The sequence below is a fragment of the Malaclemys terrapin genome, chromosome 6 (genome assembly GCF_027887155.1).
Source record: "Malaclemys terrapin pileata isolate rMalTer1 chromosome 6, rMalTer1.hap1, whole genome shotgun sequence".
NCBI lineage: Eukaryota > Metazoa > Chordata > Testudines > Emydidae > Malaclemys > Malaclemys terrapin.
In genome coordinates, this window is record NC_071510.1 from 46,056,239 (window position 1) to 46,079,122 (window position 22,884).

The window sequence follows — 22,884 nt, forward strand, 5'->3', positions numbered from 1 at the left end:
CACCATGAATTTGAGCTCTACCAGCGGTAGCTTTGAGAGAATATGTTATGCATGTTCCCCGCCCTTTTGCCTGCATTCTGCAGGGGTGCATTTTGGAAGTTTTGCCCTGAAACCAAGCTATCTGGTTTAAGAGTGACATTTTAAAGTACTCTAAAATCCACATGCAGATTCTGATTTTACTTTAGAAGTATTGTCAAGGAAATCAGCATTAATTAAATAGAGGGAAGATGAAGGACTATAGTAATCAGTTAGGGTAATGTAATCATAACTCATACTCTTCACGGGTTTCTTGAACAATGGAACTGAGTGTGATCAAAGGAAAGCAAATTGTTGGCTCATTTGTTGTTTCTGATAGACAGGTCCCCTAACATGAGCTGCTCATAACATTTTCAGATTCTTATCACCTTTTTGGTCCTGACCTAGGGAATATTGGGTGTAGTGGTGATTTTGGAGCAGCGGGGAGGGGGAGGAATGCGGGTGTACTAGAGCAGTGCAGGAGGTGTGAGGTTGGGAAGGTATAGGGTGGTGGCTCTGCTCCTCTGCTAACCTTCATCCTTAGGGCTGTGCTCTGCCATAGCTACTGAGCTGCCAGCACGCACCCTACACAATGACTCTTATTAGTACAAGAGATCATCTAAACACTATGTTTTTGAAAACCCAGTTCAATGACTAGAGTTCTGATGAAGAAAAATGTAGTTTTGCTTTGGTTCCTCAGTGATTAAGGGTTTTTGCTGTCTAGGAGCTCAGAAACATGGACACCAGAACTATAAGGAGGAAAAATTGGGCACCTTCCTCTTCGGAAGGGAAGTGGAACCATCTGTGCCCTCCTCCCCCTCCCTCTCTCCCCTACAGATACCCTCTACCCACCACAGTTCCTCCCTGTTGCATCTCCACCAGGCTGAGGAAGGGGGGTCAGTGGCTCCCCTTTCCTCCATTGCTCCCTGATCAGTGAAATAACCCAGAACTCCCTCCCTTCCCATGCTGACTTCAGCAGTGGGGAAAGGGCTCCAGGCTCACCCTTCTCTTTGATGCAGCTGTTCCTAGGGGGAAAGGGTGGTTGCAGAGCAGCACAGGAGAATGCGAGGAAGAAAGGAAGGAAGGTCAGAGTTGTGCAGTGCGGGATCTAGGAAGGCTTCAGTCTTTCCCCAAACTCTAGATCTCTATTATCCCCCTCTGCATTTCTCTCCCTGCTTCATTATATGTTCCCACAGTGCTGAGACCATGACGGGAAAAGTGATGAAGCAAGTTCAGTGCGTGGCATGAGCACATACTGCTGAGAGTGAGTCGAGAGCTGAAAACAGACACGGTAGATCCATGGCAGAGGCATACAATGAAGACACTGGGGTGGGAAATGGAATGGGGATGTTCAGTGCCTGGTGCTGTATGCAGCACTGAAATCATATTTGGGAGTTGAGAACATGCTCAGGGCATTCACCAAGCATACTGTGCTGAAACTGGGTGAGGAGTTGAGAACAGGCCTACTCAGTGCATGGTGTTTGGCCACTAGCACTGGAACCAAGGGAGGGGAGATAAGAACACCCAATGAGATGACAAGTATCAGAGGGGTAGCCATGTTAGTCTGGATCTGTAAAAAGCGACAGAGTCCTGTGACACCTTATAAACTAACAGACGTATTGGAGCATAAGCTTTCGTGGGTGAATACCCACTTCGTCAGACGCAAGCATATTCACCCACGAAAGCTTATGCTCCAATACATCTGTTAGTCTATAAGGTTCCACAGGACTCTTTGTCGCCAATGAGATGAGTGAATCAGTGCACACCTTTCAGAACTTTTGTTTCGAGGTTGTATTCATCTCAACTGGGTATTCTCATTTAGCTAAGAATGTCTAATTGAGATGACTGGGCCACTTCCCACCTCTTTGATGTTCCTATACTGCTCAGAGTAAGCTGTAGCTGCAGACTTAGGGTCAGGAAAGGGAGGAGGACCTGGAAATATTGGATGGGGGTGGGTTTATCTGCTTTGGAGGATGGTGGGGCAAGGTGATTTGAGAAGAAGAGACTGACACTGGTCTCCTCTCACATACTTAAAGTTACTGTAACTTACATGAAATAAAACTTTCAAAATATTGTGAAATAATCCATGTTTACTCTCCCTTCCCTGTCAACAACTCCACACTCAAAAACCACAACCATTATCACCATTCGACTACAGCAAAGAGTACAGGAGGGGGGAAGATGATTTATAAACTATGTAGCATCTTTAACTTATCCTTAGTTCCACCTGCAAACCCACATGGTAACTACACTTCCCTAATTTAACACTATCTCCTACAAAAACAACTCTTTTTTGTTTTTTTGATTTTTTTTAAAAGACCTAGGAAATTCACTGACAAAATACTTTAACACAGAGATAAAGGTGTCCAGGGAGTGCCTGGCGCCCTTCCAAAACATTGAGTCTAACTGAATTCAAACCTCTGAAAACCAGTAAATACACAGCTAAAATACACACCATCTCCACAACACAGTCTTAAGTCTGCCCTCTTTGAGCAATGCTCTGTGACGAACTGGGACTGTTCTTGCTGGGGTGTGTGAATGCTGACAGGGGAGTGTGACTAGGATGGTCTGCATCGGGGGATGGGAGTCTGCCCGAGGGAACATACTTGAGCTTGTAACATGAGAACCCAGGAAGGGGTTGGAGGCCAGGTGACTCCGGGGCCCGGGAAACTGAACAAAGGCTGTGGGAGGGGTCGCTGAAGGCAGAGGGCTGGAAGCGGGCTGGAGAGATGGCTGGGAGGCAGAGATGGCTCTGACCCCCCCCCCCCCCAAAGGGGGGGGTGGGCTGGGATGCCCTGGACCCCAAGCTGGACCTAACTGAGGGGGGCCCTGTTGTCTGTGCCTGCAAGACCTGTCTTGGACTGTATTCCTGTCATCCAAATAAACCTTCTGCTTTACTGGCTGGCTGAGAGTCATGGTGAATCGCAGGAGGCCGGGGGTGCAGGGCCCTGAGTCCCCCAATACTCCATGACATGCTCCAACATGCCTTTAACACACATACTTGCACTCAGCCTTTGTAGATGCTGCAGAACACTAAGGGAACAGTGTACAGGAGCACTGTAGGACAAATTCTTAACTTCTTCTCTTTGCTAAGGCAAAGCTTGGGTTTAAGTCAGGAGTAGCAAAGTGGAGCTATCTACACCTGGTCTGTGCTCATACTGAGTCTACTCCTTGCAAATCACTCCAGGCTTGCTAAATGGTACAGTCCCTTCACCAGGCTGCTGACAATCCCTATGATAGGATTACTCCTGTCATCACTACTGATACAACCTGCAGAACTCAGCACTGAAATGAGACATACTTGATGTCTCAAGGAACATATGCATCTCTCCTCATATCATAGAATCGTAGGACTGAAGGGGACCTCTTGAGATCATCTAGTCCAGTCCCCTGCACTCATGGCAGGACTATGTAATAACTAGACCATCCCTGACAGGTGTTTGTCTAACCTGCTCTTAAAAATCTCCAATGATGGAGATTCCACAATGTCCCTAGGCAGTTTATTCCAGTGCTTAACTACCCTGACAGTTAGGAAGTTTTTCCTAATGTCCAACCTAAACCAGCCTTTAAACCTGTAATTTAAGCCCATTGCTTCTTGTCCTGTCCTCAGAGGTTCAGGAGAACAATTTTTCTCCCTCTTCCTTGTAACAACCTTTATGTACTTGAAAACTGTTATCATGTCCCCCCCTTTTAGTCGTCTCTTCTCCAGACTAAACAAACCCAATTGTTTCAATCTTCCCTTGTACGTCATGTTTTCTAAACCTTTAATAATTGTTGTTGCTCTTCTCTGGACTTTCTCCAATTTGTCCACATCTTTCCTGAAACGTGGTGCCCTGAACTGGACATAATACTCCAGTTGAGGCCTAATCAGTGCATAGTAGATCGGAAGAATTACTTCTTGTGTCTTGCTTACAACACTCCTGCTGATTCATATTTAGCCTGTGATCCACTATGACCCCCAGATCTCTTTCCACAGTACTCTTTCCTAGGCAAGTCATTTCCCATTTTGTATGTGTGCAACTGATTGTTCCTTGCTAAATGGAGTACTTTGCATTTGTCCTTATTGAATTTCATTCTATTTACTTCAGACCATTTCTCCAATTTGTCCAGAACATTTTGAATTTTAATCCTGTCCTCCAAAGCTCTAGAAACCCCTCCCAGTTTGGTATAGTCTGCAAACTTTAAAAGTGTATTCTCTATGCCGTTATCGAAATCATTGATGAAGATATTGAATAGAACCAGACCCAGAACCGATCCCTGCAGGACCCCACTTGATATGCCCTTGTAGCTTGATTGTAAACCACTGATAACCACTGGTTTTCTAACCAGTTATGTACCCACTTTATAGTAGTTCCGTCTAGGTTTATTTCTCTAGTTTGTTTATGAGACCAGGGCCAGCTTTAGCAAGAGCGGGGCCCGATTCCTGGGGGCGGGCGAACTCGGCCGGAACCGGGGCCGGACTAGGCCGTGCCTCCCCGGAGCTCTTCTTGCACCCCCCACCACCCTGGGTTATCTGGTGCTGCCTGCCCACCCCTGCTTCTTTTCAGACTTCCCGCGAACCTCTGATTCGCGGGAAGCAGGGGAGGGGGAGGAGCAGGGGACGGAGCATTCAGGGGAGGGGTGGAGGGGGAAGTGAGCTGGGGGCAGGGTGGAGAGCTGCGGCGCAGGGCCCTCTTAGCGCGGGGCCCAATTCAGCCGAATCGGCCTAAAGCCGGCCCTGTATGAGACAGTATCAAAAGCCTTACTAAAGTCAAGATATACCACATCTACCGCTTCCCCCTAATCTACAAGACTCAAAAAAAGCTATTAGATTGGTATGACAGATTTGTTCTTGACAAATCCATGCTACCTGTTACTTATCACCTTATAGATGTTTGCAAATTGATTGCTTAATTATTTGCTCCATTATCTTTCTGGGTACTGAAGTTAAGCTGACTGGTTTGTAATTCTCTCGGTTGTCATTATTTCCCTTTTTATAGATTGGCACTATATTTGTGCTTTTTCAATCCTCTGGAATCTCTCCCATTTTCCATGACTTTTCAAAGATAATTGCTAATGGCTCAGATATCTCCTTAGTCAGCTCCTTGAGTATTCTAGGATGTATTTCATCAGGCCCTGATGACTTGAAGACATTTAACTTGTTTAAGTAACTTTTAACTTGTTCTTTCCCTATTTTAGCCTCTGATCCTACCTCATTTTCAATGGCATTCACTATGTTAGACATCTAGTCGCTACTAATCTTTTTGGTGAAAACTGAAACCAAAAAGTCATTTAGCACTTCTGCTATTTCCACATTTTCTGTTATTGTTTTTCCCGCCTGCTCTAACTAATCCCTCTAACTTTCAGTACAACTCGGCCTAACGTGAACACAGCTGGAGAGCATGCAGATACATACTGGAATTCATATCTTTCAAACACAGTGCAAACAATGGCACATTCTCTTTGGGCTGGTCCACACTAAGCCCCCAGTTCGAACTAAGATACGCAACTTCAGCTGAAGTCGAAATATCTTAGTTCGTACTTAAAGGTACTTACCGCAGGTCCACACGCAGCAGGCAGGCTCCCCCGTCGACTCCGCCTACTCCTCTCGTGGAGCAGGATTACCAGCGTCGACGGCGAGCACTTCCGGGATCGATTTATCGCATCTAGACAAGACACGATAAATCGATCCCAGAAAATAGATTGCTTGCCGCCGAACCAATGGGTAAGTATAGACGTACCCTTTGTTTCTTCGTGTCAACTTATGACAGTAGCTATACTGAACCATTCCCAATGGCTATTGCCAGCTCCATGGGGCAGAGTTAAGGTTGCATTGTGGAGGTAGCACATACCTTAAGTCTTTATTTCCTGGTTATCAGAGCTGAACTCAATTTTTTGGAAGAGCAGGAGGCACCACTGGGCAAGTTTTAAATCTGCATTAACAAAGTTTCTTGTCAGTTAATTTAGAGAGCATTATGTAGAAACTTTAGGCATGGTACCAAGCCAGTGACTTTGCAGACTCTTCTGCAAAATTTGCTGTAAAGGATCATGACTTGATCTTTAGGTTAGGAATAACAGCAGGCATAGTTAGCTGAGTTTCGAATTCCATACAGTAAACAAGAAGGTTGCTTTTTAGAACAGTTATCCTGATGGAAGGAGAAAAAAGTGTTGTTAATTGTGTGCCATTGAGTCGGCACACCAATAATCAGCCACTAATTGGTTTGTGGGACTTTTACTTTATCCATCACTGTAAGGGATTGTTCTGAATGTGACACCAAAAATTATGGAAAAAGGTGGGGAGTAAAATGAAGGAAAAGAAATCTATAATACTTCGGATTGATGTGAAAATTGAGCTGCATATGTCTTCCTAACTAGTTAAGAATACCCAGCACTGCTAGCAAGTCATTTCAGTATCTGGTGCAAGGGTCTACATAGGCAAAACCTGTGATAAAAATATTTACAAATCCAGCAGAGTCTAAATTACTATAGGTTGTCTTTAAAGACCAAAAAGATTTCAAATGTTCTGTAAAAAACAACAGCGTCAGCTAAAATGATACTGGTTTACTATTATTTCTTCCTTTGAGAACAGCACACTGACCCCTTCCCGCTCTTACTCTTTTCCATCAATAACTTTTTTGATGATTAACCCTTTTTGCCTTCAGCAGTTCTCACGCTCTTGCAGGAACTGGTTTCCACTTTAGTGAAAGAAGCTGGAGTTCCTGTCATTCAGTGAATTGGACACCTTATTTATTGAGAGGTCAATTCTGCAAGTTGAGGATCCTCAATTCACACGGAAGTCAAGGGATCTGAGGGTATTCAGCATTTCACAAGATGTTAGTAGCTTGTAACTGATTTAGTAGTTGTTTAGACAGTTTTCATTTTTGGGCAAATTGTAGCCTGGCTAGTGTGCTGGCACAGGGCTATAAGGGGACACAACCACCCCCTTATATCCTTGTGTTGGCTACATGCATCATGGGTAGCAGCACAGAAGGGAAGCAGGCTCTGTAGAATTGTAATGTTCCCTTTCATATGGATGGGTGGAACTAAAGTTCCATTCCCACCAGCCCCAATGGACTGGGTGACAACGCTGCTCCAGACTGTCAGGTAGTATGTACTGCTGGAATGGTTATAGGCTCAGAGCAGTTTAATCCCTCCCATGAGCACTAAAGGGATCAAGAGGGAGTTTGTGACTCTCACCACCAGGACGTGCCAATTGCCCCCGATTCTGGCTACGTAATTATCTCACAATCTGACCCAATTCTGCTTTTAATTTTTATTTTGCCAACACAATATTAAAAACCATGAAATACAGTGTAATATTTAAAGTCATTCATAAACCTGATAATCTGAGAGCTCCACAAAGTTCTGAGTGTTCCAGCTCTAAGTTCCCACTGCAAGCATGAAAAAGCCAGCAGTGCTGCTGATAATATTAAATAGATCATATTAGAGAGTTTGACATCACCCAGGATAAAACATATAATGCATCAGTAGATATTTATTTGGAAGAAACATTGAGAATGCCCAAATTATCAAAATATTATGGTCATACATAAAATCTAAAGCTGTATTGCAAATATGGGGGAAACTACTTTTCCAGCCACATCTGGCACTGCTTCCAACTTCTAGTAGTCCAGGGGCAGTTTTTGTCCTACTGCTTATTCTGAATTAGTAAAATGGCTCCTTCATCTTTCTTCCATGTGTTTTATAATTTTGATAGTGGATCTAGTTGTTGCCAGTTTATTTGATTTTTTTTTTTTTATCTTTTGATGGTTTCCATTCAGGAAACCCACATCAGCCACAGAATACAGAGAAGATTACAAAAAGACTTCACTATCCCAGGTAGTTTATAGTATTATCCACTAAAATGGGTTTAAGATTTTTTTCTCCTGGATTATCCTAATATACAACCTACAGGCACTTGATATTCTATGGAGTTTGTTATTACACATCCAAGAAGCATCTCCAGAGATTACTTTTTTTCCCTATTCAAAATCATCATGCCAGTGTCCATCTTGCACAACTCGGCTGGGTAGTTGTGCAAGTGGTGAAGAGGGATGAATACCAGGCTGTGGATGTGGCCCTATTGAGGTGTCTTCATCCCACTGGAAGAATTAGCCTTTTGTATCCCTTACAATTCTCTGCAATGAAGCAGAGAACTGGAAATTTGTGTAGTGGAAGATTCTCTATTTCTGCCATTGGCCTACAACCAGCATGCTATCCCAAATCCTGCCCCTACACTCTTTGCACAGAACCACAGAGATTTGGCATTATATTCATGTAAAATATAACTAGCAAAACTTGAATACTAGTAAATCTCCATTAGAATTACACCCATAATAAAACCTGAAGAAGAGCTCTGTAAGCTCAAAAGCTTGTTGCTCTCACTAACAGAAGTTGGTCCAATAAAAGATATTACCTCAATGACCTTGTCTCACCCATAATAAAGTAATTCTGTGCTTTCTCCAATTTGTAACCACTAGTTTCTGATCTCACATGCACTTGTGTAAATCAAGAGTTTTATAACAGAGGATGTGTTGTAATGACTGGCCTATCCTTTCTGATGTGGAAGAATTACACAGAACAGCATGACTATCTTCTGGCTACAAAACAACATAATAGAGTACATGTGATGAATGTACATATTTCTGCAGTACCCACTCATTTTCTGAATAATTTTTTTCCAGAAACATACCATGGCTGTGTTAAATAAGGTCAACGTATTGCATTTGTTGAATTTGCCACTTATCAGATCAAGAATCAGCAGCCTTCAGGATGTATTGAAGTTTCAGAAGTGACTCACCACAGGATTGTAGCAGCTTTTCATCCTGTGCTAGGCTAATAATGACTTAACACCCTTAACTTTGGTCAATGAGTTAAGCTGACATGTAGTGGAATGAGAAGCGCTCAGCAGCTCTTAGAGCTGGAAAGCACCTATAAGACCACTCAACACCCCCCACCACCTCTGACATTACTGGATTGCTCTCTAAAGCATATTTTCTTGTGTTTTTATCATGTCTAGTTTTAAATGTCTTAGGTGATGGGGCTTCCACACCTTTCTTAGGACTACAATCTAATAGAGCTTGTTGTCAATGAAGATTTTCCTATAGTTGTCGCATTTTTTTCTTTGTAATCTGATTACTCTACTTAGAACTTCTTATTCCTCCCTAAATAAGTAATGCTTTAAAATATATATATAAACAGTTATCTTTACCCACCCTCAACTCTCCTTAGCTGTTGTTTAGCCAACTAATATATAAGATGATCCCTAAACCCCTTTGCTTTGCGCACTACTCTGAACGCCCTCCAATTTGTCTACATTTTCTCCTGTCCCTGTTGAAATTGAATTCTTTCTTAGTATAGGAAAAATACCATTATTTATTGGTAAGATACTATGAGTGCTCTTCTAAATTGCTCTTTCATGATGAAGTGATCTTCCTCAGTGTCACATTAAATTAAAATATCTCTTTCTCAGTCAAAATATGTAGCCAATATGCTCTTTCATGACACGTTTTCCATTAGTACTTGAACCAGATATATTAAAGTGGTGATATGTGTTCCTTAAATTAAATTTGAAATTTGTATGTAATCACAAGACTACGTGACCTGTGGCTGAATCATGATCAGTGGAACTAGAGGCTATGTCTACACTATAAGCACTACAGTGGCACAGCTGTAGCTCTATAGCTATGCCATTGTAGCGCCGTAGTGTAGATACTTCCTACAGTGACAGAAGGAGCTTTTCTGTCAATGTAGGTAATCCACCACCCCAAGCAGTGGTAACTAGGTCTATGGAAGAATTCTTCCGTTGACCTGGCTGTGTCTACACCAGTGGGTGGGTCAACTTAATTGTGGCGCTGAGGGTGTGAATTTTTACACACCCCTAAACAACATAGTTAGCTTGATCTAAATTTTAAGTGTAGGCCTGGGCCAGAGCCAGAGGGCCCATGTTCCCTAGAGGAACTGTTATGGGTGAAACAGCAGGGGAACTGAGAAACTAATGGAGTTAGGCTAGAAGAAACACAGCTATGTAGACATAGCATGCATGGAATCTAATACAATTCTACTTGTTCAACTTATCCTGCATTCGGCTTCACTCGTTGCTAACAAAACAGTGTCCAAAACAGCAAATACCACAATCAGATTGCATGAGTTGACAGTACTCTTCTTCCTGCTCCCCCACCCTCTTGCCCAGCTTGTCTCTTTCTGTTCCTATTTAGGACTTAATTCCACATTTGCTCTACTTTCCAGTATGCACTTCGCCGCATGAGTGGTAGAATAGGGACACTAATTCTGAATGAACAACTGGACATAAACTCCTCCTAGAGACTATTAAGAGTTGTGCCATGTTTGTTTTCGTCTTTTTAAACCTTTATTTCCTTTTTCCTCTGCTGGTTTTGATTCTTGGTTGAAAATGCTTTTCAGTAGCATTCACAATTATATGGGCTTCTATGCATAATCTGTCATTTAAACCCCATCTTTTGGATTATTTCAGCAAGTGTCTGGTTTTGTATCTGGCTGGCTCTTAGACTGTCCAGTTTGATGTAGAAAGTGAACTGGATGATTAGGGTTATTGGAGATCTGAGGGCCAAACTTCATGAGCCAATTAAATAATCCAGGAAAAATATAATTTGTGAAATGCCAAAAATCAATGTAAGAAATGTCTTTTATTGGTTTTATAAACTTTTGGGGGATGTTACAGCAACACCTTTATTTACTATGGATAATAGGTTATTACTAAGGAGAGTTCCTGGCTGTTGTCCCACTTACAAACTTTATAGATTTCCTGTTTCCTATTACTAAGAGAGAATGATGACTAAGGGGCTCTTAGGATAGATTGCATAGATGATGCATCATAAATTAGTAGTTAACAGTCAATTACTAACAAACTGACCAAATCCAAATGTCATTAGAAAGGAGTGCTCCTCTTACACCTCTAGAAGATAGTTATCATTTGTTTATCTAAGGTTTACAGTGTGTATAGACAGGCATTCAGCAAAGAAGTAACTCCTTCAGGGTCAGTGTTTCTACTGAACTATGTAACTTAATCCTTGGTATTTCTTGTCATGTCTTATCTCTGAGATTTCTGTCTGAATGTGATATTTGTAAGTATTTGATGGGGAAGGCAACAAACAACTGAAATCCTCTCCATTTGTGCAAGTCAGGTACATGAGTAGGCATTGGCAATATGGACTTCTGCTTAGTAGACAAAGTTTATTCAACCCCATAATTTGGCATAGGGTTTTTAGATTTTTTTTCACTCCATGAAGATGACTAGTGACTCTGTTAGATTAATTTCAAATCTTGTGGTGAGTACTGGTCACAAGAATAACATGCTGTTGCTTTAATGCTCAAACTTGCTACATAACTCACCTCAAACTATTTTTTGGCCTAACAGAACACAGAGACGTGTGCATGGATTTTCAGATCACTGCAGAGTATATAATTGATATTTGAGACATAATCTGAAGAAAGCTTAATTGCTAACTTATATGTGAAAAATACTTATGCTTGGTGATAGATATCGTTTGAAAAATAGATAGCTGCCCTCAAGAATAATGGTCACCTTGGGTTATTAACCTGTCTGCAGAGTGGAAAATTAAATGATCCTTAAAATGTTCTTAATGTATTTAAATTTGCATAGGTCAATACAATAATTGGGCTAGTTGAATCTCTAATAATAACAAGGATGAGACAAACCTTTAAAAATAAAATTCATCGGTGGTCTGTCATTTCAGAAATTAGTAGTTCTGTCAACACTCCATCTCATTTTCAGCAGTCTAAATAAAACTCAGGAGGATGAGATTTTGTGATGTATAGAAGTGCACTGAAACAAACTGTAGCATATTGTAAGGTGCATAGATCCAGATGAATCATGAACAGAAACAGACCAAGATAGATTGTGCAAACAGAATGTTTCTATACACTGTTACTTTTGATCATGCCCTTTAAAGGGATATGAAGACAATAACCAAGTCAATTAACTGTATGAAGAATTTGATGCAGGCAATATTATTTTATATTGGGCAAGTTATCATTCTATAAAGTGTACTATAGTCAATGTTAATTTTGTAGGTAAGCCTTACATTGATCTGAATTAAAGATGGTTCTTCACATATCAATTTTATGAATTTCACTTACATGTTTCTACCAATTATACTTAAGGTGCTAATAGGGTAGGATCCAGAAATGGACATATTTTGTTTATGGAGTGGTTTAGACATAATTATAAATGATTAAATATAAAAATGCCCCAGACTTGAATTTTAGAGTGTTAAGATGTATGTTATATCACACACAGTTTAAAAAAATCTTGTGTGGTTTTGGAGAAATTTCAAATAGTATGCGATTTTGATTCTGTGCTGTATTCTGATCATTATTGCATATGATTTTATAATAGAAAATGATGTATGGAGGAGGATGTGATGGGTTGGCCCCCCTTTCGGGAGTGCCACCTGATGTGCTGGGGTCCCACTGATCCCGCCTGGATCTCTCCCCCCCCCCACACACAGACACTCTGCTGCTGGGTGAGGCTCTCAAGCCCCCCTTTCCAGCACACACACAGGCAGGGACATGCCCTGTATAATCACACAGAGTCTGCAATCAGCTCTGTGTGGGAGGGCTCAGCTCGGGGAATTTCACAGCGCTCTGGTGCATACCTCCTCTGGAGTATAAACCAAAAATTATATTGTCTTGTGCTGTATAGAGATCTATATAGCATAAACTCATGAAATTTGCCCCCTCTCTCAATGTGGAGGAAGATATGCACAGCTTTTTGCCCCCCCCCCTGTTATGAATTGCACAAACTGGGTTTTAGAATAAACAAGAAACAAGTTTATTAACTACAAAAGGTACATTTTAAGTGATTATAAGGAATAGCAAACAGAACAAAGCAGATTACTGAGCAAAATAAACAAACATGCACCCTAAGCTGAATTCACTAAAGAAACTGGTTACAAATAGTAATTTCTCACCCTAAATGTTGTTTTAGGCAGGTTGCAAAGTTTCTGCAGCTTGGAGTTCCAGAAATTTCTCTTCATAGGCTAGACCCCTGTCTCAGCCTGGGTCCAAGTCCTTTCTTCCCAGATCAGTCTTGGATGTTTACAGCAGTCATCCTGGGTAGGGATTCAGTGAAGAACCAGTGATCTTGAATAACTCACTCTCCAGCCTTAAATAGAATTTACATAAGGCAGGAATCTTTTGTTTCCCTGTTTGATCCCCACTCCCCTTCTTCAGTGGAAAAGTACCAGCAGTTTCCAAGATGGTATTTTGTACCAAGTGACATCATCACATGACCTTGCAGTGTTAAAGCAACCATGAGACAAGACTTATTTGTAATGTCCACAGGAAGGAACTACAGGAAGATGGGCAATCAGCATCTTCAAAGACTCATTGTCTTTCCTAATGGCCCATCCAGGCTGATAGTTTACTGTCTGGTGGTGTTCCCCAGGTATAACCACACTTGTAATTGTTACATAATCAATATTCCTAACTCCAGATACAGAAAGGATACATGAATACAAATTGGATAATCACATTCAGTAAATCATAACCTTTCCAATGATATCTCACAAGACCCATCTTGCATCAAATACATCATAGTTATGCCATATTCATATCATAAGCATATTTCTGTAAATAATATGGGGCATAACATCAAAGAGGGGTCTTTTGGTTAATGCACAGAATCTAATTAATGGTTATAACACAGGCTCCCTATGTGACCTGAGCAATCACTTAGGCTAAAATTTTCAAATATGGTGGCTGAGGTTAGGCACCTAAACTCATTTAGATTAATAAATGAGTTCACCTCACCTCTGAAAATCAAATGCCTAATATAGATTTAGGTGTTCAACTTAGGCGCCATGTTTGAAAATGTTGGCCTTAACCTCTTTGTGCCTCAGTTTCCATATCCTTGATTAGAAAGTGCTAGAGAAGTAAGAAATAGTATGTTATTATGCCAAAAAATATACTAAATGAGATTCCTTAGTATAAATCACTGGCTTCAGTTTAGTGACCAGCTAAAAACTTCAAATATAATATAATCCCTCTAACATAAATCAGAAGCAGCAAGATTCTTGTCTCTCCCTTTAGGTTTTCTTACAGTATAATACACCTCTTCCCCGATATAACGCTGTACTCGGGAGCCAAAAAATCTTACCGAGTTATAGGTGAAACCGTGTTATATTGAACTTGCTTTGATCCACCAGAGCGTGCAGCTCCGCCCACCCGGAGCGCTGCTTTACCGTGTTATATCCGAATTTGTGTTATGTTGGGTCGTGTTATATCGGGGTAGAGGTGTATATATACAACAGAGAACAAAAAGGTATATAAATCTGAATCAGCAATTGCAAAAGGCCTAAAGGGGAAGTTTATTTTAAATATTTTTTTCATTTCTAATATAAATGTGAACTGAATTCCTAACGTTTGTGCATCAGAATATGTTATTTATGACAAGTTTAATAAAGCTCTAAAAGCTCTTTGTGGTTCCCTTTTCTATTAATCGCACTGCTGAGCACAAAAGCTGTGTTATGTGCAGAATGACTGGGCTTATCCCTAGTTATGTTTGGTATCTAAAAAACAATAAGAGTTTGCTGCCTGGCTGATCAGTGCTGGATCAAATTCGCATTCCCAAGCTCCTACTCTCCCACCTACATATGCAGAGGGTGAAAACATAGCAAAGAGAGGGAAGACAGGTCCTTTTTTGCAGAGATTTTGAACTGAGGCTCTCCTAATATGGATACAGCTGGGACTGTGTAACATTAAACATTGATTTTAATCCATTGCTTGCAAAAGCATCCTAAGAAAAACACAGAGATTAGCAGCCAATTAATTCTTACTTTGCCCATTGTTTTCCTTGGCCAACTGAAACAATTCATAGAGGACTTAAATAGTGTGTGAGTTACCTTGAAAACAAACAGCTTTTCTTTTAGGATAATTATAGCAGTAGCCCTCCAAACATAGCCCAAATCTTTCAAGTTTAGAATAACTCAAGTGTTTCCATCTCTTTTGACATTTTTTTCAGCATATAAAATAATAAAAATCAAGAGCTGTTTTAGAAAATAATGTGCCAGCTATTTTTAGTGTAGAGGTGTAGAAGTTGTAGGTGTGGAAAATAAAACACTACCTTTCCAAAGCTCTGGGCATCCATCCCCAGTGATCCAGAATATTTAAAAGGTGTGTGTTTGTGTCTATTTTTCAGGGTTTAACCCTGAGGGAAATGTCCCAATATTCCAGGTTTTTAACAAGCAATATCTGTAAGTGGAAGAAATTAAGACACAGGGGAAGGATATCTAATGCGCACACACACATATACACACACACATATACTTATACCATGTCTATTGTGGTGATGTCCATGTAGTTCCAGCCTGCTGCTAACTGACCGGTCCCTCTCAGTGGAGTACACCACTAAGGGTATGTCTACACTACCTGCCAGATCGATTCCCCGAGCACTCTCCCGTCGACTCCTGTACTCCACCGCCGTGAGAGGCACAGGCGGAGTCAACGGGGGGTGGGGGGGAGCAGTCGACTCACTGCAGTGAAGACACCGCGGTGAGTAGGTCTAAGTACATCGACTTCAGCTACATTATTCACGTAGCTGAAGTTGCGTAACTTAGATCGATTCTCTCCCCCCCACACTCTCCCAGTGTAGACCAGGCCTGAGAGACCAATTGTTGAGTTCTACCTGCTACTGCATTTGGGCTTCCTGTACTTAATATGAATGGGAGAGCCAGCAATTGATCATCTTCTTGCTGACTCATTCAGTTTCCGACAGAAACTGACAATCTTGGTATTGAGATCAATTAACCTGCCACTGTATTCAGAGCTCTCAACAGAGAGTGTCCCTTCTAATGCTCTGGCCACTGGAGGAGCTGCCTTGAAGTTCTCAGTTTTTGATGCTTGGTTCACACTCTGTGCCAAGATACCTCAGAATCCACTTTAAATTCCACTTTAAATTAGATGAAGTTGGAGAGCTGTTGTGCTGAGGATGGTGTCTGCTTCTTGAGAGTGAACTCCCTCTGTGTATAATGCACTGGCCTTGATACTAGTCTTCTCAGTGTCCCTGATGCCAACAGTTTTGATGCAGCCAGTGTCAAGATCTTTCTGGGTTTAGATTTAGCCCCAGGCTTCTCCTTAGGCACTACTTTGTATAGTGCTCTATAGTCAGGATGGTGATTCAGGGGATGACAACTTCTATTCATAGAGAAAACATGGGATTCTTTTAATAATGATAAATACATCTCCACAGGAGACAGTGACTCCCTGTATGAAGGGATAGTCTCCCCAAGAGGCTGCTAGCAGTTTTCTCCCATCTCCCTCATTTTGTGGTGCCTAGAGAGAAAACAGATGTTTTGCACAGTGCAGTGTTATATTACCCTGAACTTTGTTTGCTAGCTTTCATTTTGAATGCATGGCTTTACCAGCCCCTGGTAAGATGTGGGCTAACAGGTCTTTGTGGCCACTGGGCTAGATGAATTGTGGAAGAAGACTTCTGTCTGGACTAAGTTTCTTTATGGCAACCATTGCCAGGTCTCTGAACTCCTTCAAGAGATCATTAAGGCTTCAAGTGCTATCCTACACCAAAAATAATCTCTTAGTGTAGCATGTGTAGGCGTCTTTGCAGTGAAAGAGATGGAGACCACTTCATATTTTTCCAGTTTGTGTCCCATCCCTGGAGGCTGGCACAAATGATATGTGAGAGCCAGCAGGTGTTCAATTGGACCATACTTTTAATGTTGGTTCTCATACCTTCAATTGCAATTGTAGCTTTGATGGTATGCTTTCACAAAAGGCTTCCTGAAAACCCATTGAAAGCAAGGGTACAGGTCTGTCACACCACATCCAGTGGATAGACAGCACCTAGACTCATCTGGCCTGGATTCAGTCCAAGATTAACACCTAGTTAGCAAGGGATTCCAGCAACTGAGTCCATGCCTCTTACCAAAGTCGCTGCAGCACAACTTCATACTCAGATAACTCATTCTATCCAGTTACAGGTCATGTGTACTGGCACCCTGAATAGTCTTGAATATACTAAGGATTCTCAGAATCCTGGTATCCTCCCTGGGGGGAGGGATAGCTCAGTGGTTTGAGCATTGGCCTGCTAAACCCAGGGTTGTGAGTTCAATCCTTGAAGGGGCCACTTGGGGATCTGGGCCAAAATCAGTACTTGGTCCTGCTAAGGAAGGCAGGGGGCTGGACTCAATGACCTTTCAAGGTCCCTTCCAGTTCTAGGAGATGGGATATCTCCATTTTTTTTTTTAATTTTTTTTTTTTTTTTTTTTTTTTAAAGGGAGATACTGATTCATATAGTCAACCAAGCCTAGATATTCCTTCTTCTACTTGCCTATTGGGAGGGAGAGCTATCCCAGACAAACCAAAACAACCTGTGTCAGACCTTTTATGAAGAATGTTTTCACTAGTGAGCAATTGATCATATTTTCTTCTGATAGGGTAAATCAGAGTTAGGTATCTTTTCCTTGCACCTGATTAGGAAGCTATACTCTGCCACTCATGACATCAAGAGAAGACCATGTTAACAAGGAATGCCTTTCCCATCCACTCCAAAGAAACTCCAATATGTCTATACACCTGCCCTTCTGGTAGTAAGGGGACTTGATGAAGCTCAGGAGAGAAGGGTATTCAAGCATTTTATAAACTACTATTACAGGCCACATCAAGTACAGTTCTCATCTGTCTCATAGATGGCCAAGAATTTTTTTCCTCATCAGGTCTTGGATAATTGCTCAATAGGCAGACATGTCAATCCATCCCTACCTGGGAAACCTCTCTCAGATGGCCTGGCTACTAATAAAATGGCTTGTAACACAGATATGGAGGGGAATTTTTAAAGGTGGTGATCTGAGTGTTCTAGAAGGGGTTTTGAAAATACATTTACAACATTGTCTGCTTTGTCAGGCTTCTGTCTTTCTCCTCAGATGAGTGCACAGGAAGAAGGATTTTCCGGAAGAGCAAATCTGGCCTGAAAGCGGTACATATACATAGGAATGTGCACAAGGGAGGATACTGGTCACATCATGCTAGCAGTGAGAGAGAGCAACAACAAAGAGTCTCTTGAAGGGCACAGGTGTTCATAGGGACTTACAATATCTGAGCTCCCTGCATGGAATCTGAACAATCATATCTCCCAGAATATGGATATGCTCAAGAGTGCTTGATCTCAAATACAGAAAACCTTCCACCACCAAAGCTTACAGGGACACTTGGAGGACATGGTATGTTTGGTGCATGAGGTCAAAGTTGAACTCCCCTGAGACAGTCCACATAAAATATTCTGGACTTCTTCGTTTTGATTTTTTATAGTGGTCTGAGCTGTAGTTCATTGGAAATCTCAGCCCAAGGGTACCATTCATCCCGTCCTTTCCAGTTCTAGCCTGCTTCTTCAGTCACACCAAATTCTGAAAGCAACATGGTTTCAAAGCCCCTAAATCCAATGCCCAGTGGAACACTGGAGCCTCAATTTAGTATTTGAAACTATTATTAAATTACCTTGTGAACCATTGGGTAAGGGATCCCTTGTATTTTCTGAATCTAAAGTTTGCTTTTGTTTTGGCTATCGTGCGAGTTAGAGTAGAGAGTTTGTGAATGTTAGGCCTTTTTCCATCAAGGAGCCTGAAGTCCACACCAGCTGGTGCTGAGGCCACAGCTTGCCTTTGTTCTTAAGAGAAATTAATCTTCAACTTTAAATTAGTCAAAATGTCATTGTCTTTTTTTGTCTCAAATCCATTCATGCCTTGGAAAAACAATTACAGACTTGGGGTGAAATCCTGACTCCTGACATCAATGAAAAAACATCTATGACTTCATTGAAACCAGGATTTTACCCTTTAAATGCAGTCAGGACAGTAAAGTTCTACTTCCACAGAACTTGAATTAAACTGGAAGTTCAATGATGTCTTGGTATTATATGGTGAATCCTACCAAGGGATGCAAAATCTTGTGTTTTAGGAGGATGAAGCCAAATATCTTCCAAGCTTACAGGGCATCTCACCAAGATCCTCTTGAAAGTGTAGATGCCATTGCAGAATTGTGACTCTAAAACCTTTACAGCTCTCTCTGTCTCTTCTGTATGTGTGCTATAGCTTTATCTATTTACCTTCTTATAACTGTTTGTATAATGTACTTGTGAACATTTGTAATGCTGATAAAGAATTGGGGTAATTGAGAGGAAAATCAGACCTCAGGTCTCCAGAGATGAGGCTGGAAGGTTGGACTCAACTGGTCCAGCTGTCCCTTTCTTCCACTTTGCAAAAGATCTTCTGAAATTCATTTACAGGAAACAGTTTTACACTTCCCTCTTCAGTTCTTTTCCTCCCCACGTCTTCTAGTCTCTGAAGACTATTGACAAGTCAGAGAGCATTTAAATGGAGTTCACCTTAGATAGGATGACCTTCTTAGTTTATCAATATTGAATGTTTCTGCATCAGAGATCCTAGACAAGTGGAAGCTGGAGACAATGTGGTTACAATATGTAAAGGGAAGTACATGCCAATGAAAGTCTTCTATTGATCCAGAAAATGTCATTAGTAGCAATCACAGCTTGAACAGTTCAAAGCAAGTTCCTCCATCTCCATTTAAAGTTAAGCAAACCTCTGCAATACAGATGTATCCTATAGTGTTCTAAACCATCCTGATTGTACATTTTATGCGTGGGTTCAGGCCTGGTTTTAAGCACTGGTTTTTAAGCTAAGCCACCAGCTGTCAGGAGGCTTCAGAATATTAGGGACATTTTGCACCCAGTTGGTTTAATGCTGCATCTCTATCCATATATATCAAAATCCAATTATGCTTTCATCATATTGCTGAAAGTGCAAAGGATTCTAGCATGCTTTTAAATGGGTGGGTAATTGTGTCAAATCTTGTCATTATGTAGGACAGCTCTGCTTGGGATTTGAGAGTATTTCCTTCTAATTGAAAAATGAAACATAGGACTGGATTGTCCCCTTCATTTCTGATGGTGGAGGAGGTTCAGATCTTGCAGGTCAGTTTCGTGAGGCACAGCAAAGGGGTAGGTGGAAGTCTGCAGAATCGGTCTGTCTTTGGAGCAGGGACAGTATTTAATTTGTGCCAGGTTTGCCCGGGCTGAGCCTGGGCACCTCTAAGCTTGGCAGTTCATGGCCAGGGCACCTTGGGGCTTGCAGCATCAGTTATGAAAGTAAAAAAATTGCTTGAGCCCAGCACCTAATTGTTGGAGCCCTGGTACCTCTTCCATTTCAAATTAAGTGCTGGGCAGGAACTGTCTTTTTTTGTACTGTGTATGTAACAGAACCTAGTTGGATCCAGGTCCATGACTGGGGCTTCTATGTGCTATCACAATACAAATAATAATTCTCTTTCTTTGGGATCTTGTGGAAGCTCCTCCACTGGAGCTGCATGCGATTGTGGGGGTATGAAGGAGTAGAGCAGGTGGCAAGCTGTTCTCCACCGCACTATCTTTCACTATATCTATGGATTTCCAAGTCTGATAAGGAGTTAAATCTGTCTGAAGCACCATTAAGTCTAGTTAATGGTTGACTAGACAGCCGGCGTGCTGTGACCATTACTTATTACTCTCATCATAATCCTTTTACAGTTACCTTGTGCTTGTCCTTCTGTTTGTTATATTGACGTGTTGTCTCTTATCTTATGCTTAGATTGCAAGCTTGTTGGGGTAGAGGCTACTTGAGTTATGGTATGTACAGCATCTAGCACAATGGGACCCCAACTTCTTATTCGGCCCTCCAGGTGCTAGTGCAATACAAACAATAACAACAATTCCTGTTGAGTTCCCCTCAATGGCTATGCAGCCATTAGGGGGCAGAGGGGAGCCATCCTGCATGCCTTTGCATGTCTAGAGTTATTTCTCGTGGTGGATCTCCAGGATCTACGTGTTTGGGAGATTGTCTCCTCTGCAAATCCATTTCTTTAGAATCTCTCTCATATGGTGGGGAAGGTGTGATTGTTTGAACAACTTCAGTTTCTTGATGCCTGTGACACTTGTCTTCCTAGAACTTTCTCTGTGGGAAGGGATGATCTAACTCAGAAACTGATCTAAGGTTGTTGGATTTTTTTAAGTGGTTGCACTTATGCCAGGAATGTATTTTCATTTATTTACATTTACATTTTTGAATCACAATATAATATTCTTTCTCCATGTGAATGCACAGGAAGCTAAAGAGTTACTTTATGGCAGCTTTCAGAGTGGCAAACCTGTTGTATTTTTACAAAACAGAAATGCTACGTCAATGCACTTTTGAAGGAGCCCTGTTGTGAGTGTGAAAAAAAGGGCTGAAATAAGATTTTCCACTGTGATACCTCTTCTAAGAAGTTCTTCTTTGTGTAATACTTCATGGCAAAGTTGCTTCTATTTAAAGTTTGGAGTTTGATCTTGGCTTTGATCTGAAGCTTTTGATCTTGAAAGAAGGATGTTGTGGCAATAAAGCAAAAAGGGTAGGACAGACCTTTTTTTTTTTTTTTTTTTTTTAAGGAAAGTGATAAAGTTAAAGGGATACTGTCAAGATTTAGTAGGCACTAATTTGACCTGCCTTACTTTACTTACATCTGTTTGCAGAGTCCATCTAATTCTATATGTGGGAGGGTTTGCTAAAACAAATGCTTTGATGCTCCTTTTTCTTTTCAGAAAGCACAGATTTCTATTTCAAGCTTTCAAGGAATTGTTATACATATCACTAAGTAAAAATTATTTTTAAAAGATTGAAAATACCTTTCCAATATCTTTTTGATTGAACCAGATGTGATTAATTTACAGATTCGCCCTTTTTTGCATGTTGTATTAACACTGAAAATTATGAAAGCATAAACAAAATCCCAACTTGTGAATTTTCAGTGTTTTCTATGGTCCAAGTTGCTTGATTTTGCCTTTCCTCAGAATTCACATTGGACTTAAAGATACCAGTTCAGCAAAGCATTTAAACATGTGCTTAAGTCCATCCCTATTTAGCAAAGTACCTAAATATGTGGTTAAATTCCATGCGTAATTTAACTATCTGCTTGAGATCTTTGCTGAGGTAGAGATGATTTACTGGATTGGGACCTAAATGAGGAGTTTGCTGTGCTGTGATATGACTAATACTATGGAAGGATTATAAGCAAAAAGGGAACTCAGATCTTGCTTTAAAAATGCACTTCAGAGTCTCCAGAGTCACCTGACATAATTTTGGATTCCTTTGAGGTCAAAGAAAACTATTGAAAAATTATCTTAAATATTTAATAGAGTCCTAATCTGTTCCTCGAAATAAGGCTATTAGAAAGTTTCTTTATCATAAGAACAATATTTGAGGACTTTAATGTTTGACAAAGAAATTATATTTCTAAATATTGAAATTGTGGCCTACGGTGGGCAGAGGAGAAAATACCTGAAAACCTTCCTCCAGAATAGGATAGGAAGCAGTCCAAACAGAAGCACTGTATCTGAGATTCTTCCACCACCCAAAAACGTTGAGGTAGTTCAGATCTGGCTCCAAATGTTTGGGAAAATTGGTTCTGTCTCTCTAATGGGCTGAACTACAACACCCATTCTGAATGCCAGCAGAATGCTGGGATAGTTTGGATCTGGATCCAGAAATCGTGACTCAGTGCTTGTCTTTATAATGAGCTAAACCAGATCACCCAATATCAAAACCCCATATAACTTTAAGGAAGTTTGAATCTGCACCCATATGCATATACGCAGGTCCATCTCTAAGATATATGATCCTTTATCCTGGAGTTTGAATCCAAAAGGTCCTGGAGCTGCTTAGGACACTACAATGAATTTAACCATTTAAATATTTTATGGAGGGAAAGGTTTCCATAGGGAAAAATCGAATTGTGGCGCCACAGTGCTGGACAAATTAAGAGCTGTAATCTCTCCACACCTTTATGTGATGG

General features: G+C 41.1%; 1 protein-coding gene across 3 annotated transcripts in view; it reads left to right on the forward strand.

Annotated features, from left to right (window-relative positions):
• The window catches only part of AOPEP (aminopeptidase O (putative)), a 408,370-nt gene that overhangs the window by 203,053 nt on the left and 182,433 nt on the right, over positions 1–22,884 (forward strand). The gene's annotated exons all lie outside the window — the stretch shown is intronic.